The 16,110-nt window shown below is 42.9% G+C and overlaps 1 long non-coding RNA gene across 1 annotated transcript in view; it reads right to left on the bottom strand.

Annotated features, from left to right (window-relative positions):
* The window catches only part of LOC135973055 (uncharacterized), a 65,396-nt gene that overhangs the window by 3,171 nt on the left and 46,115 nt on the right, over nt 1-16,110 (bottom strand). The gene's annotated exons all lie outside the window — the stretch shown is intronic.

The following is a 16,110-nucleotide window of genomic DNA, read 5'->3' as shown; positions in this document are numbered from 1 at the left end:
TCCTGGCCAAATTCCAATGTTGGTAAATTACTTTCAGCCTACACACAATTCTCACACAAATAGGTGTGGCATTATCGCTCCCTTGTGTCTGGGTGCTGCATTGTGGTTGCAGTGGCACATCCTCCATGTTATCTCTTAGCTGTCTCTTCTACTTGACTGTTTCTCCTCCTGTATGACACACTAAGACCCATCCTGCCGTTACTGTATTGGGTATTCCATTCTTAATAGCCCATAGCCATTATCATAGGTCTATCATTCTCTGGATACTCCCCCTAGTCCCCCAACTCCATATTTGATATCCGTAAATCAACGGCCCTCTCTCCTCCATGGTCAACAACCAGCCTGGCTCAGCATTTTATTTGAGAGAGCCTATCTGCTTCCTTTTCGCTGTTAGGAACTACTCTGTATCTGCCATGTGTCCTCAGCTGCTGCTAGTCCAGCTCCTTTTGGCCTCTGCTCAGGCTAGTTTTTCATTTGGGATTCATGTGGGCTACTTTGAAACTATCTTTTTGTTAGTAAAACTATGCTCCAAGAGGGAGGACTTGCTAATCTTACAACAAGTGTGTCACTTTTAGTTTGGGGTGGGTATGGACCAGTTTACATTTTAGGGAGATCACCTACAATGATTGCTTCCAAGTTCATGGTACAAGGAGCACACTACCAAGTTTCTGAAAGAGTTAAATGTACCATAACTGATACCCATAGTGGGGTTGCTTACAGTAGTGCAGTGAGGCTGGGGCCATTCACAATACAACATCCCTCACACTTGGGAAAGAAAGTGGTCCATAGGGATGACTATGAAAAGTTACAGTTAATAATCAGCATTATTTTTTGGCCTAAAACATGCTCATCTTACAGTTATTTTATTCAAGATACATTTAAAATTCCTCTTTCTAGAATGAAACTTTAGGGTTTGTCTATTTAATATTCAAGTGCAGAGACTTCTGTCAGGAAATGACTAAAGGTTTCGGAGTTTATTTCTTTTCTCTATTAAACAGCTTAGTCCTATGAACTGGAAACATGGCAATTTATTTCTCTCTGGATTCCCTTTCCTCATTAGTGGATGAACAATCACAACGCTTTTCATCAGGTCGTACGGTTCATAATAACAGTAACTAATGGCAGCAAGAACAAACCACTGACTTCATGCATTTATCATTGTCAGTAGTAGCACTTGAACAGCTAGTTTAGATATACTTTCCATTTGCGTACAGCATTCAGAAGTATATGTCAACATTAATCATTATCAGTTGAAGGACTACGTTAAGAAAGAAAATGAAATCTAAAAACCTGTAACCTTAGTAGTCACTTCTCCCTCTTTATTCTTCAACTGTTTACTTAACAGGTAAGAACAAAAGTAAAAGATTTGAAGTGATAAATATGGCAAATATTCAAACACAATGTAAGAGATTAATAAGTATGTCAAGTTAAATTCAGGTCACACAACCAGCTAAATGGATGCTGTCAAGATTAAATATTTTAAAAATCCTTATCTCTGATACCAGTTAACGCTTTAAATTATTAAATGCTAACCTAAAAGCATTAACAATCAAGTTGATATTTATCCTCCTTATTTAGGTGGCACTTTCTGCCAGGCAACTGAAAAGAGCTGTTATCCTGTTTTCTGAGTATTCATCTTTAAATATAGAGCAGTCTCCTTGTCTGTTGCAAGGGCAACTGTGACACAGCCCCCATTTTGTGTTCCTCTCCAATGTAGAATGTTATCGAACAAGTCACCATGAAGCCTAAGCAGGCGCAGACACAGCGAACTGATCCTGCAGTTAAATTAGGTGTTGATTGTTTCTCACTGACCTACCATACATTAAGTAGTACAGTTCACTAGCATGGTGCCACCACCACAGAGAAATGTTAAATATATGGTAGCTATTTTCTTAAAATAATAAGAACATTTCCATTTGGGGAAATCTCGTCATTAACTTCACTTTCAGGCCTAAATGAAAATTCTATCACTTATTCCTCCTCTTTAAAGTGACATCTTCAGGGTCGCCCAGATGGGGGGGCAAGTGGGCAATTTGCCCCAGGCCACAGGCCCAACAGGAGCACCCACGAGAAGGGCTGAGGCTCCCCCTCACCCCCGCCATCCCCCATCCCCCCCCGGCACCTCAGCGCACGCGTCCAGGAGCGTCCCTGGACAGCGCTGCAGCCACGTGCCTCCGGCGGGGCCTGAACTCCTCCCCGCTCGGAGCCGCGTGGTAATGGGGCGGGGCTGCGAGCTCCGGGCTGAGCGGCGCAAGCGCCGGTCCCAATGGAGCTCACAGCCCCACCCCCTTACCAGGCAGCTCTGAGCGGGGAGGGGCTCAGGCCCCGCCGGAGGCACGCGGCTGCAGCGCTGTCCAGGGACGCTCCTGGAGGCGCGCGCTGAGGCTCCAGGAGAGGGGGTAAGCGGCCAGGGCTGGACTGGGGGTTGGATAAGGGACAGGGAGTCTCGGGGACTGAAGAGTCCTTTTACCTTTGTACTATAGTTACACTGTTGAGGTTTGCGCCAAAGTAGCTAATGCCCAGTCAGTGTTTCCATCATAATCAAGGTTTCAATGAGGGAGTTAATAGAATTTCTCTGCCTTGAAATTTGGTATGAAAAGATATAGGGACTAGATAGCCATGGAGGTTGCTGGACTTGCCTTTTCATCTCTTGAGATCCAGGACCAGCTGGTGCACAGGAGTGCATTCTTGGGGAATTATTAATGTTGCAACAGAACCTAGAGACCACAAGTAAGATCAGGGCCCCATGATGCTAGGCACTGTGCAGACACCCTGCCCCACAACACTTCTTATCTGAATGGACAAGACCAACAAAGAAAGATTTGTTTCCATTTTAGAGATGGGGAACTGAGGCCTGGGCTATAAAATGACTTGCCTCAGGCGAGACAGAAAGTCTGTGACAGCCAGAATTGAGCACACATCGCGCAAACTCCAAACCAGCTCCTTAACCACAAAACCATGCTTTCTTTCTGGGGGCTCTCTGTTAATATTCCAAATCCAAAATGAAGCTGAGGTGCTTTTCCCTGCCACTGCAGACATTTACTCTCTCTCTGCATGTGATAAAGCATCGCTGCCAGAGATGACTCAACCCCGGGGCTCATAAAATACTTCTCAAGATCAAATACTTTGCTTGTGGAATGGAGCAGATTGGACCAAGCATTTGGAGTTTAAACACAGCAACCCACCCAGCCCTAGGACCTAGAGCTGGTCAGAAATATTCCGGTGAAGTGTTTCTTTGAAGTTTAGCATTTGTTGAAATACAAGTGTTTTGCGGAGTTGGTTTGGTTTCAGTTAAACCTGCCTGGTTTTCTGCCAGGTCACCTGCTTGGCTCCTAACAACCCACCTGCCAGACTGGCTCAGAATCCAGGGCTCCATTCTCCCTATTGAAATCCTCTGCAAAATAGAATTTCCTTCTCCACACAGCTCAACAAGGGACCTGGGGGGAGAAAGAGGTTGGATAAGGGGCAGGGAGTCCCGGGGACAGGGAGGGGGCAGAGGTTCTGGGGGGGGCGGTCAGGGGACGGGGAAGGGGGGGTTGGATCGTGGGCATTCGGGGGTCTTTCAGGACTCGGTGGGGGGGTGGATAGGGGTCGGGGCAGTCAGGGGACAGGGAGCGGGGGGCATTGGTGGGCGGTATCGGGGGGGGCGGTCAGGGGATAAGGAGCAGGATGGGTCGGGATTCTGGGGGGGGGCAGTCAGGGGGCAGGTAGTGGATGGGGGTTGGATAGGGGGCAGGGCCAGGCTGTTTGGGGAGGCACAGCCTTCCCTACCCTAAAGCTCATTCAGCAGTTTGAGGCTTGCAGACAGCTATTTAACACCAAGAGCCAAGCTGTTATCTTTTCCCTTTTCCCTACATTTAATTTCATACGGAGATTCATGTCAGGGGAGGGTAGCTTCATTTAAAATTAGCCACTTTAGATTAACAGTGATAGAGCCAAGAGAGCCATGGGGGAGGGATCACATGAGAAGAGCAATATCTACACCACCTATCTCCTTCCCAACCCTACCAAGGGAGACCCCCCCCCCACCCCTGCATTCCCCGAGGCTCCAGAGGGGTTAATTCAGTGGTTCTCAAACTTTTGTACTGGTGACCCCTTTCACATAGCAAACCTTTGAGTGCACCTCCCCCCCCCCTTATAAATTAAAAACACTTTTTAATATATTTAACACCATTATAAATGCTGGAGGCAAAACGGGATTTGAGGTGGAGGCTGACAGCTTGCGACCCCCAGTAATAACCTCATGACCCCCTGAGGGGTCCCAACCCCCAGTTTGAGAACCCCTGGGTTAATTTAATTTTAGCACTCTGTGTCCATTCACATGCATGTGCTAGTTTCAGCATTTCAGTTTTCACAACATAGGCTCATCCCAGATTCTGGAACAAGCTCAAATGCTCAGTTCGTGGAGTATGTACATAAGCTATACTAAAGACAAACCCACAGTAACCATCTCCAGTTTGTGAGGGACCCCATGGAGCCAGTCTCTAGGAAACAGATAAATTCATGAAGGTTAAGTCCACTAATGGCTATTAGCCAGGATGGGTAAGGAATGATGTCCCTAGCCTCTGTTTGTCAGAGGGTGGAGATGGATGGCAGGAGAGAGATCACTTGATCATTACCTGTTAGGTTCACTCCCTCTGGGGCACTTGGCATTGGCCACTGTCAGTAGACAGGATACTGGGCCGGATGGACCTTTGGTCTGACCCAGTATGGCCATTCTTATGTTCTAACCTAAGTGAACCCAAAGTTATGGAGACAAATATGAGTCAAGGAAGCCAGCAGAGTATCAGAAACCTGGAAAAAATCTCTGATTGGATGGACTCAGGTGTTTCATCACAAGCTGAGGAGGTTCAAAAGTTTTGGATTTTTTTTTAAGCAGAATTTTTTTTATTGTTTCTTTAAACAATCAAACACAGCAAGCAGCAAATATTTGGCCACACACTTCTGAAACCCCAAATCACGTTCAGGTTTTGGCAGACTAATGTCAGCTTTTCAATTTAAAAAAAAACACAACAAATTTTGAAGGAAAGCAGACACTGTCCGTGATTTTTTCTGCTTTTTAAAAACCCCTAGTTTTCGATCCAAAAAAAGTTTTGACGGAAAATAATTTGTCCAACCCTTTTAATGAGCGTTAGTGCCTTTTAGCACTATCTGATGCTGAGAACCAGTGATACCTTGTAAAGGTGACTTGAAAAGAAGTTCTCTCAAAACTGGGTTTGTGCTGAGATATGGAAGGTTTTTAAATGTTTATTTTTCCCAGGGCTCCACAGGGGCCCCCAGGAGAATACAGTATTCTATAGTAGTGCAACTTTTTTTTATGGAAGGGGCCCACAAAATTGCTTTGCCCCAGGCCCCCTGAATCCTCTGGGCGGCCCTGGACATCTTCAGTTTAGGCCTCTTTCCTCCTCTTCAGAGAAACAATCACTGGACAAGAGCAAACAAACCCTAAATGAAATTAATAATTTAAACTGCCAAAGTACAGACAACTAGGAAGAAAAGAAAGGAGCAGAGATAAAGTACTGATCATCCCTTTAATATTGCATGCAGTTTTCATCAGCTCTGCATTCACAGTAGGTGACTAGGTGCTGATAAATGGAGGGTAGCAAACAGATGGTAAAACAGGTCAAAGAGATGCCAAATAAAGAATTGCTTAGAGCAGTAGCTGAAGTTGACAAGAAAACACTTGCAAGGCTAGTACAGACAAATTTTAAAAAACAGTGCTAATGGATGATAAAGTAGATACTAGCAGTTCTTTATAATATACTTCTGGAACATCAAAAGCCTTCACAGAATAAACAACCTTTTTCTCTCATGTACTTCCAAATACATTTATATTTTCATATTAACTGTGAATATTTAGTTCTTCTTTAAAGTCCAGGACACTGTGGCCAGTTTATTACTAGGTCAGTAAGAAATGATTATGCTGCATTTAGTGCCCTAGACAGAGGCTTTATACATTTGAATAAATATTATGGACAGAGCTGTTCTGTAATTAACTAGACAAACAGGAACATTTTGGAATCCACAGCCTTGGAGTACAGGAAAACCATTGTATCATTCCATGTAGAGCTAGGGATACAGTACAGCAACTGTGGATGTCCTTTGAAGTGTTACAGCTGTATCATATTTGGTTGAGTGCTGAACAGACACAGGAAAGGAGGAACTGGGTGAAGTCTCTGACAACCAAAAGAGAACATTTTATTGCACTACTTCAGCCACACCTTCAACAGGCTGTGGACTTTGGTCTCATCCAGGCATGGACTGCATCATCCTGTGTGTTTGTATACAGCCTAGCACAATGGAGTCTCAATCCGGATTCAGGCCTTTTGAGTGCTAGCAGGATCCCCTTAATATATAATAATTAATAGTGAGGATGGCCTGACTCTGGATAGTCACTGGAATTTTTGAATGTGGCCTCTGCAGATTCACCTTGTGGGATGAACCCTCTTGTTCTACTGAACTTTGGGATACTTCTGAAAAGTGTAGTCCCCACTGGGCACTGCACATGTTCTCTCACCGGACTGAACGTCTACAGTCAAAATTACAGAAGGGCCATGTAATCCCAGATGCCTCAGTTCCTTCTGCTAACCCAAGGGGTCTAGGAGAGTAGAACTCAGAGGAAGAAGGAAGGCTAGTGGACAGTGTAAATATTCCAGGGAGAACACCACTCTCAAAGCACACATCACTATTGTTAAGTGTAAGCAGGATGTGAATGAGCTCTCCCCTGACATCTAGTGATGAACTGGGGGAAAACAATCTCAGGAGCAGACCATATTTGCATAAACACAGCTACTCTGTGTAGGTGACCAGCAGATAGACGTGCTTTGCCAAAGGGATCAATTTTGGCTGTTTTAGGTTGAAATTCACTTTACTATTGAACATAGGGATCAAGACACGTTATCCTTACTGCCCTAATTGAGGAGGTGTCCCTACTTTGAACCTCACTCGCTAACCAGATGGTAGTGATGCCAAATCCAAGCAAAGGACAGAACATGTGGACAGGTATTCCTACCTGGTGGCAGGGACTTGGTTTAAAGGGTCCTAGAATCCATTTGCTCATCCCCTTCTAGTGTGTAACAAGAGAGCTGACTAGACTCAGTTTAGAGTCCTGGTTCTCTCTCAGTAATCACTAAGGTGATCTAGGGCCTATGCCTTACGTCTGGTATGGAGATAGTACTGTGATGAAAGAAGAATACAGAAGAGGTAGCAACAGAGGGTTTCCCCACTGCCCAGTGAAATCACTAAAAGTCTGAAGTCACTAAGAACAGGAATAAGTGATAGAACCTCAGAGCACACCATTGCCTCTAGAGGCAGCAGTGATGGTGGCAGTGGGGAGCGGAGTTTTCCCAGATTACTAAGTGGGGTCTGAGCCATTTCTGTTTTGTGATGTTAAGCGGAACCCCTCGATATTGAACCTGGTCCTTCTCACTCCAACATCTCCCAGCAAAAAGGTTACATAAATATTTTTTATAAAGCCTAGCAAGCAATACAACCCCAGAGAAAGGGAGCTAAGGAGGTTTAATTAAACTAGAATTGCAGAACTACCCTTCCAAAGTGAGTATCAGATCTAGAGGCCAAGCGGAGAGAGTAGTGTATCATTATCCTGTGATGCATGAGGTAGGGAGAAATTGTTCCAGATTGGGATGTAGACTCAAACAGTCTTTCTGAGTTAGCAGAGCTGATGATGCCAGCAGTAGATAGGTCCAAGAGATCTGTATAACAGCTTGCCTGGCCCATGTTGGAGCAAGCAGTATGATCCAGGCTCTGCCATGTTGTGTCTCACACACACACTATATCTAAAACCATCCATGGAATCAATGAAGAAACAAAAAAATCCCTTAGGTCTATCCAAATTGAAAGTATCAGTGGTCAAGTCTCAATCCATATTTGCTCTGGAGCAGGACTGGGGACAGTTTGCACTGCTATTTGTCAAAATGTTTGCGAATGGGCCCACTATTTGAACAGCAGATCAGTTATGATCTATTTCAAGAACTATTCATGTTTTCCTGTAGACTGCAACTGAAGTCCTCCACTCACCTGGCAGATATAGAGTAATGGGATGCACTTTATAAGGTAGGCACCAGTCTCATTGAGCCATGCATCCCCACAGAGATTTTAGAATCAGGCAACTTTAAAAAAAAAAAAAAAAGTAAGACATGGCTGTTCTGTTATCTATGACCACTTGAACAACATGGCATAAGAAAGGTATTATGGCCCACCCACTTAATACTAAAACTCTCAATTCCAGAACATTCCTCCCACATTCCACTGATTAAACTGTCAGCTCTTGGTGTATTCCTTAGTTCCAACCAGAAGCATCTGTTTTGATCACATTTGGGACTGAAATGAACTCCCTGCCTTCCTGACAGGATGAGAAATCCATCAATCAGAGAAGACTGGGATGGCTGTCACCAGTGTAAAGGGAAATGCATTGATGGACCAGAGTAAAAAATAACAGAACACTCTTGCTGGCTGTGTATGTTTACAGAGACTCTACATTTGAGCTAAGCACAACAGAAGCTGCCTGGTGATCAATTGTCATCAGAATTATCCTATGTACTATCAACATTGCTGACAAGAATCTGAAACATGCACACACACACCCCTTTAACCTTGCAGGAACCTAAGCAACCCATGGAATTAGATGTTTTTCAAATAGGGTGATTCTATTAGTAGATGTTTGAAACTACTACAAATCAGGAGAGGAGAGGAGAAAAACACTTGATTCAGAAAAAGCTGGCACTGCAATAAATCAGTATTTTTTCTTCTTGAAGCAGAGCTTATGAATTTTAAGTCTTGGGCTTCAAGCTCCAAAGAAGTAAATTCATCATTCAAATATCAGAACAGCAAAAAGCCAAAACTGATGATCCCTTTAAAATACATAGGAAGTTTTTAAAGATTTTTTTAAATAACACTAGAGAATAATTTTATGGCCTAGATGCCCAAGATAAAAAAAAATCTAAAAACAACAATTCCTAGGAATGCAAGGCACAAAAGCTGTGGGGGGAAAGAGCTCATGTCATCTGGAAAAAAAAAAAGTGATGTAGTTCATTCTATGAAAGTTCAGATTGCCAAACATAGCTTCAACCCATATTTGTGAGTATGTAACAGTCACCCTAAGATATTGGTTATTACGTCTATGTGGCTATTTCACCCGGCTAAGCAAAATAATCCCCCAAGTGCCATAACTAAATCCCAGAAACTCCTAATATCTCACCATGATAAGCAATGATTAACTACTGTCTCCCAGCATTCTTTACAATCAGAAACATAAAACTGTACTGATAGTGAAGTATTTTCTCATAGCTTCTTTGTTAAACCAGACACTGATGACGCTAACGGGGGGGGGGGGGTGTGGGGGGGGGGGAGAACTTCTGGCATATTGCCAAGAATGCTATATACTTTTGGCTACTTCACTTAGAACATTTTGTAGTGTATACAGTAACGGTTTCTATGTTTCCATTTTAAGGAAATATTAAGTAAAATAGCTAATAGTTGACCCATTCATGCATCCCCAATGATACTACCAAAACATCCAGCGGCAGGTCCAGGCACCGGCGCTCCAAGCGCGTGCCTGGGGTGGCAAGCCGCGGGGGGCGCCTTGCCGGTCGCTGTGGGGGGTGGCAGTCAGGCAGCCTTCGGCGGCTTGCCTGCGGGAGGTCCGCCAGTCCCGCGGATTTGGCAGCAATTCGGCGGCGGGTATGCCGAAGCTGTGGGACAGGCGGACTTCCTGCAGTCAAAATAAAAATCATAAGAAAACCCATAAAGTTGTGCACGGAAAAATTAAACCATATAGATTTGTGAGGGGGTTCTCTTTACCTACTGATTATTCCTTTAAGGGGAAAGCCACTGTGATAAATGAAGGGGTGGAAGTAGCTCCCTTTTATGGACACCCAGCCAGTCAGTAGCTATAAAATCCCTCTTAGAAGCTGTTCTCTAATTGCTTTACCTGTAAAGGGTTAAAAAGTCTCACTGCTCTGCATAGGTAAAAGGAAGTGAGTGGGCACCTGGCCAAAGAGCCAATGGGAAGGCTAGAACTTTTTAAGATTGAAACAAGACTCCCCTTTTATCTGTCTCTTGTTGTTCTTGGGGAGAGGCAGACGGAGCAGTTATGCTCTGAGAAGCTTGGGCCAGATATGAAAAATCATCAGCATCATACCTAGAAACTATTTATCTAAAATCCCAGATATATAACTAGATCAGGAAATGTCCAGGAAGATGCAATTAGGTTTATCCCTTTTATTTCTTTATGGCTTGTTGATTCCTCTGTGCTAACCCCAGGTGCTTTTGTTTTGCTTGTAACCTTTAAGCTGGATCTCAAGAGAGCTATTCTTGATGCTTAATCCTTGTAGTAGTTCTTTTTTTAAATCTAGCAAAAGCCTAAGTCCTCAGATGTATTTTCTTCCTTTTTTTAATTAATAAAATTTAACTTTTTTAAGAACAGAATTGGATTTGTGTGTCTTAAGAGGTTTGTGCACATGTTGTTTAATTAGCTGGTGGCAACAGCTGAATTCCTTCTTTTTTCCCCCTTCTTCTTTCTTAGCTCTTCCCCAGGGAGTGGCGGTGAAAGGGCTTGAGGGTACCCCACAGGAAGGAATTCCCAAGTGTGCCTTCCTGGGTTCTCAAAGAGGTTTTGCACTTGGATGGTGGCAACATCTACCAATCCAAGGTCAGAGAAAAGCTGTAACCTTGGGAGTTTAATACAAGCCTGGAGTGGCAAGTATTAATTTTTAGAGTCCTTACAGGACCCCACCTTCTGCACTCCAAGTGCCAGAGTGGGGAATCAGCATTGACAGCCACAGACTCCCCAGATTTTGGGTTGGAGTATGTTGCAAGCTGAAAATTTAACCTGGAAAAAACCACAAACAAATAGGGGCAGCGGACAGCCCCTTCTTTTGCTGCCTGAAAGAGGACTCCACTTTTCATCTCCTCCCTGCCTCTCCTCCTCTGGCATTCTACTGGGCCAGCTGTAACTCCTCTCCTTTCCCTTTTTGGCATCCTCCCCACCCCCAGCATTCTTCAGACCAGCACCTGCATGGTTCTGCACCCTCTTATCATTCCTTCTGCCACAGCAATTCCGTTCTGAAAACTGAAGATCATGGGGGAAGAAAAAGCTCAGGGTTCCTTTTTGTGCCCACATGCATTGCTGCTGGTTGTTTTGGAACCAGGACTGCCTTGTGGTTCTCTTTCTGCCAGAGTTTGGCTGCTACCCAGTATACAGACACACAAAACAAGGAGCGGGGAATATGAAGCCTATGCAGATAAGGACAGGAAGTGCAGTCAGAATGTTCCTCCTACTTAGAGTGCCCAATATTTCAGACTTGCTATTTGGGACGGGGTGAGGTGTAATAGGTGCCTATATAAGAAAAAGCCCCACATATCATGACTGTCCCTATAAAATCAGGATATCTGCTCACCCTACTTCTGGTGGTCCCAGATAAAGCTGGCACATGGCAGCTAACCCTCCCTGATTATAACCCAGTGGCTGCCCACTGGAATTCTTGCTATACACCTGTCAAGAAAAAGCTACTTGACTTTTTAAGGAAAGAAAAATTTGTTCTCCATGCATGGTTTTAGTCAGGGCCAGAAAGGAAGATACAACCTACTGCAAGGAAGGCTCTTTTCATTAGGCCAAGCTCTGGAATTCTTGTATATAGTTGGATTATTACCACTAGAGCCTCACATCGAGAAGACTTCCTCTCCATGGAAATGGGGTTCACCCATCTGGTCCCCCTACAGAAAGGAATGTGGAGTAGACTGAGTGGGCTACTGTGGAACCAGGTCTAAACGGAATTTTACTGAGTGTATCTGGTATGCTAAGGTATATGCAAGGCACAAGCACATGTAAATTAGTTTTCTGGAGATTAGACTACATCCAGTGACTGTCTACTTTACATAAATGTGTTGGTTATCCCATTTGGGATGGATGCATTAGAAATGCTTACATAATTACATCTTTATGAATACAAAATTCATGTTAACCTTAGGTTAATCAGCACCAACAAAAAAGGAAAGTTAGTAAAGAGACTGTGCCTCCTCCAGGTGCAGCCAGGAGAGTTAATTGGCCCAGCTAGCCACCTTAACCTTTTCAGGCCTGGTGTGGGGTGGACTTTCCATCACAGTGTCCAATACATTTTCATATAAATTTTTGCTCATGTTACTCCTGTGCAAGACACATCCTCAATTCTACCTTTTTCTAAAATCCTCATACAAGATTTTCTCCCCTTGGTTATTGCAGCTCCCTTCTTTAAAAGGTCCCCAAATCTTATTTCTTCAGATTCCAGCACACGAAGAAGGTTTCTGCCCACTATCTCACATGAGCAAAGGAGAATACATTGCCCCTTCATCAAATAAGTTGATTATTTCCCAAGCCAGTTCAAAGCTACCTTTCTTTTCAAATGCTCATTGACTTGCTCCAGGTTTTCTCCCTGACTTGCTTTCTTCACTGCTTCCCCCTCCTTTTCCTCTTTCTTTCTGATTTAGCATTGGCCTGTCTCTCCATTTTTGTTAGTGGGTGATCTTGCTGCTACATCTAGAATACATCCCATCTCTCTCTTCCTTATGAGCTTGCCAATTTCTTCTCCCTTTCCCTCTTCCCCTCTGCCACTGAACTCTAAATGCATATTTAAGTCTGTAAAGTGTTTGGGGATTTATTTGTAAGGACACTATACAAAGTAAGACCCCAATCCTGTAATCTGATCTGCTCAGGTGGACCCTTTGAACCTATTTGAAGACCCAGTTTCTTCAGTGGGTCTATGCATAGACACTAGGGTACACTCACACAGATCCTATTGCAGGATTGAGGCCCAAAATACCATGCTGTCATGTAAACACAAAACACAATTCCAGAACTCAAAACCCTGAATCCAGCAAACATTCCATGGAATATATTACAGTGGGTGCCATTCTAGCTATAGTTATCACAGATGCTGCGAAGTAATTGCTAGCAACATGAAGTCTGATATCAAATTAAAGTTTCACTCAATTAACACAAGGATGATAGACCACAGAAGACTATGCTCTTGTGTTATCATACACAAACATATTGATTTTTACAAAACAGCTACTTTACATTGCTAAACATTGCAGACTAGGCAATCTTCATCTCTAGACTCTAATAAATAAAGTTTAATTTGCCATAAAAATCAGAACAATTGGTGAAATAATTACATTCACTCTAGTGTTACTTCACTAATAAACTTGCCTAGGTATAATGTTATAAAAGGTTTGAGGGTTTGTAGAGCCTGGTCTGATCAGAGGCCAGATCAAACAGTGAAGATGACATATAACAATCAAATTATCTACCCTGGTAGCTGAAAGGACAAAATAGTTTAATAGAGCACACTAATTATTTGCCCCCTAGCGGTTTAACCTGGTTTGACTGATCGTTATCCAGTAGTATACCAAGCTAATGTAACACAGTATCTTAAATACTGTAGTTATTTTCCCCAGAATAGTGTAATTATGTACTTTAATAATTCAGTTGATCTCTGATTCTTTCTGGTTTCTAGCAGCCCATTTGTCTGTTAATAACTTTTCCATCTAGCACGCAAAGGTTTACTGTCAGCTCACTGGGTTTCATAAGGGCAGATCTTCTGAGACTAAGGTGGAAGACCTCACAATCCAAGCATTGCTATGATTTAGAAAGAGTTCCTGGTTGTGGACATCATTGTAGCTAATCTCCACCATTATTATTAATTTGCATTGTAGTAATGCTTAAAGTCCCCCATCGATGATCTGGGCCCCATTGTGTCCTGCACTAGAAAAACCTATAGAAGAGGAACAGAGGGGGCTGGAAAATCAGCTAGAGACTTACCTTGCAAAATGTCCAGAGAATCACATCCTCAAAAGGGAAGCAGTTGTGCAGTGTATGGAGGATACTAGGACATCCTCGGACCATTGGAGATAGATAGCCCTCAATATGCGGACAAATCCCCGTCACCTTCTGAAGGATCCTTGTGCCATTGGCCAATTTCAATACAGCAATAGTGGGAACACTTCAGAGCTTGGACTTCTTCTGAGTTATTCATGGAGTAAGCCTGAGACAACAGGAAAAGTGGCTGGTCCTCTGCCCCATCTTCTTTGTGCCCCAGGCTTTACCCACAAAATCCAGCAGAGTATCAGTCCTCCAGAGAAAGTTCTACAGGCTTTGGGGAGGGAAAGAATGATTCAGGAGAACTGGGGCTCCTCCTCCTTTGCATACCATGCCCCCACTGGCTAGCAGAAATTGAATGGTACAGTCTAACCCCAGAGAAAAGGGTGGGCTATATTGCTAGTTGAAATATATAGGCAAGTTACCAGTGAGTTTTTTCTATTATTCCCAACTTCTTATGATGAATAATCAAAGAAAAACACTCACATACAGGATGAAACATTTATTTAAATATTTAATAAGTGACGGGATTGGGAGAACCCCAACTTTCAAAATAAAAACATATCCAAAATAACCATATTACTCTGGCAAGCTATGTCATGCCATGCCTTTTTGCTATAGATGCTACAATCTGTGTCTTCCTATATCAGAACATAGTTTATGTACTTTTTAATCTGTACAGTATGTTGTCTAAAATCATATCAAATGTAATCAGTTTATTTATGCATACATATAAATAATTAGATAAGGCAACTGCAACACTAACTCCTCTAAATATATATCAGAATTAAACTTCCAGTAGATCACTCATTCCAAAAGATTGTTGTTTCAAACTTGCATAAGATGTTGCTCTTAGTACCTTGTTTTAGGCATTTAAAATGAGTTCTAACACACATTTTTACAGGAGGATAGTTAGGAACCAGAGATACTAAGTATAAACACATTTCCATTTTAAAGATCAAAAACAACAAGAGCCAAATAAAAGAGAAAAGGGAATCCTCACTACTTTTAAAAAATTCCCTTTTAGTCTAAACAGAAAGCTTGCAAACATTTCACAGAAAAATTAAAATCCACTATAGTTTTGGGACAGGTGCTTCCCCATTTCTCCACCCACCCCAACTCATGCTGTCCATTAATGCAAGTAGCAAAGACTACATGGCTACAACTGAGTCTAGGAACGAGTATACTTGGCCCAGATGTGTAATATTATTACAAAAGCAATAAAAAGAATACTTATGATCAGTACTGTAAAGGGACCGATTTTGATCCCATGGGAAGCATCAGTGTAGAAACTCCATACTCCTTTAGTGCTTGATGAAGAAGTGGAGAGGCTTGCACTGCAGTTATTTTTCCTTTGTTTGACACTCCATCCTGCACCCTTCGGCCAAACAGCTTTATCAGAAGATGCACCGACAACGGCACCACTTGGAAGGACAGGCATGACAGAGCGTGTAGGAGACAAAGCCCTCACAGCAGCCGTCAGCACAGAGATTCACTAACCAAGCAACCAGCTTCTTCAGTGCCTGTTATTGAAGGACACTATCAAGAAGCGGCAACACCAAGTCTGCTAGTCATTTATATACAGCTAGTTAACAATGAGAGCTATTTCTGATATTGTGTGCATCAGAAAATGCCTTGTTTGTTTATAAGCTCTGCAGTTGATTCCTGTACGTTAATGAGTGGAAAATCTTAAGAATTGTCGCTGATACTTTAAAAAGCACATGGAGGTGAAAAACAATGGCACTCGGTTACACTAGCTAGATCCTGTTTAAGGCAATAGGGGTTGCAACCATGTCATTCTGAGCAGAATTTACACCAAAATATATTAACATTATTAATGAAGAAGTGACAAAATACAGGGCCCTGACTTATGCCATTTGACTTGGATGGAGTTATGTAGAGTGTCCATCAGGACAAAATTGGGTCCATATTAGAATCAGAGGTACATGAGGCATTTTATATTCAGAGGGCCAAATTAGGAAGTGTGTGGCATTGATGTAAGTTAAACATCTATTGTAAATTGGCTAGAAAGTAGCCCCTAAGCATTCAGTAGATATGTCAAAAGAGAAATTTCCTGAGTGGGTGGAAGGGAGATATAGAAGGTAGAACAGCTAACAAAAGGTATTAAGAGTATGTGAGAGAGTGGTGTGGAAGTTGGAGGGAGAGACAGAGCTCCTACACTTTATCCCATATCATCGTGTTAGATGCTTTTCATGTAACATCTCCCTTCTGGCCTC

This window comes from Chrysemys picta, chromosome 8 (genome assembly GCF_011386835.1).
Source record: "Chrysemys picta bellii isolate R12L10 chromosome 8, ASM1138683v2, whole genome shotgun sequence".
In the NCBI taxonomy this organism is placed as follows: Eukaryota; Metazoa; Chordata; order Testudines; family Emydidae; genus Chrysemys; species Chrysemys picta.
This window is presented reverse-complemented; position numbering and strand designations above follow the sequence as displayed.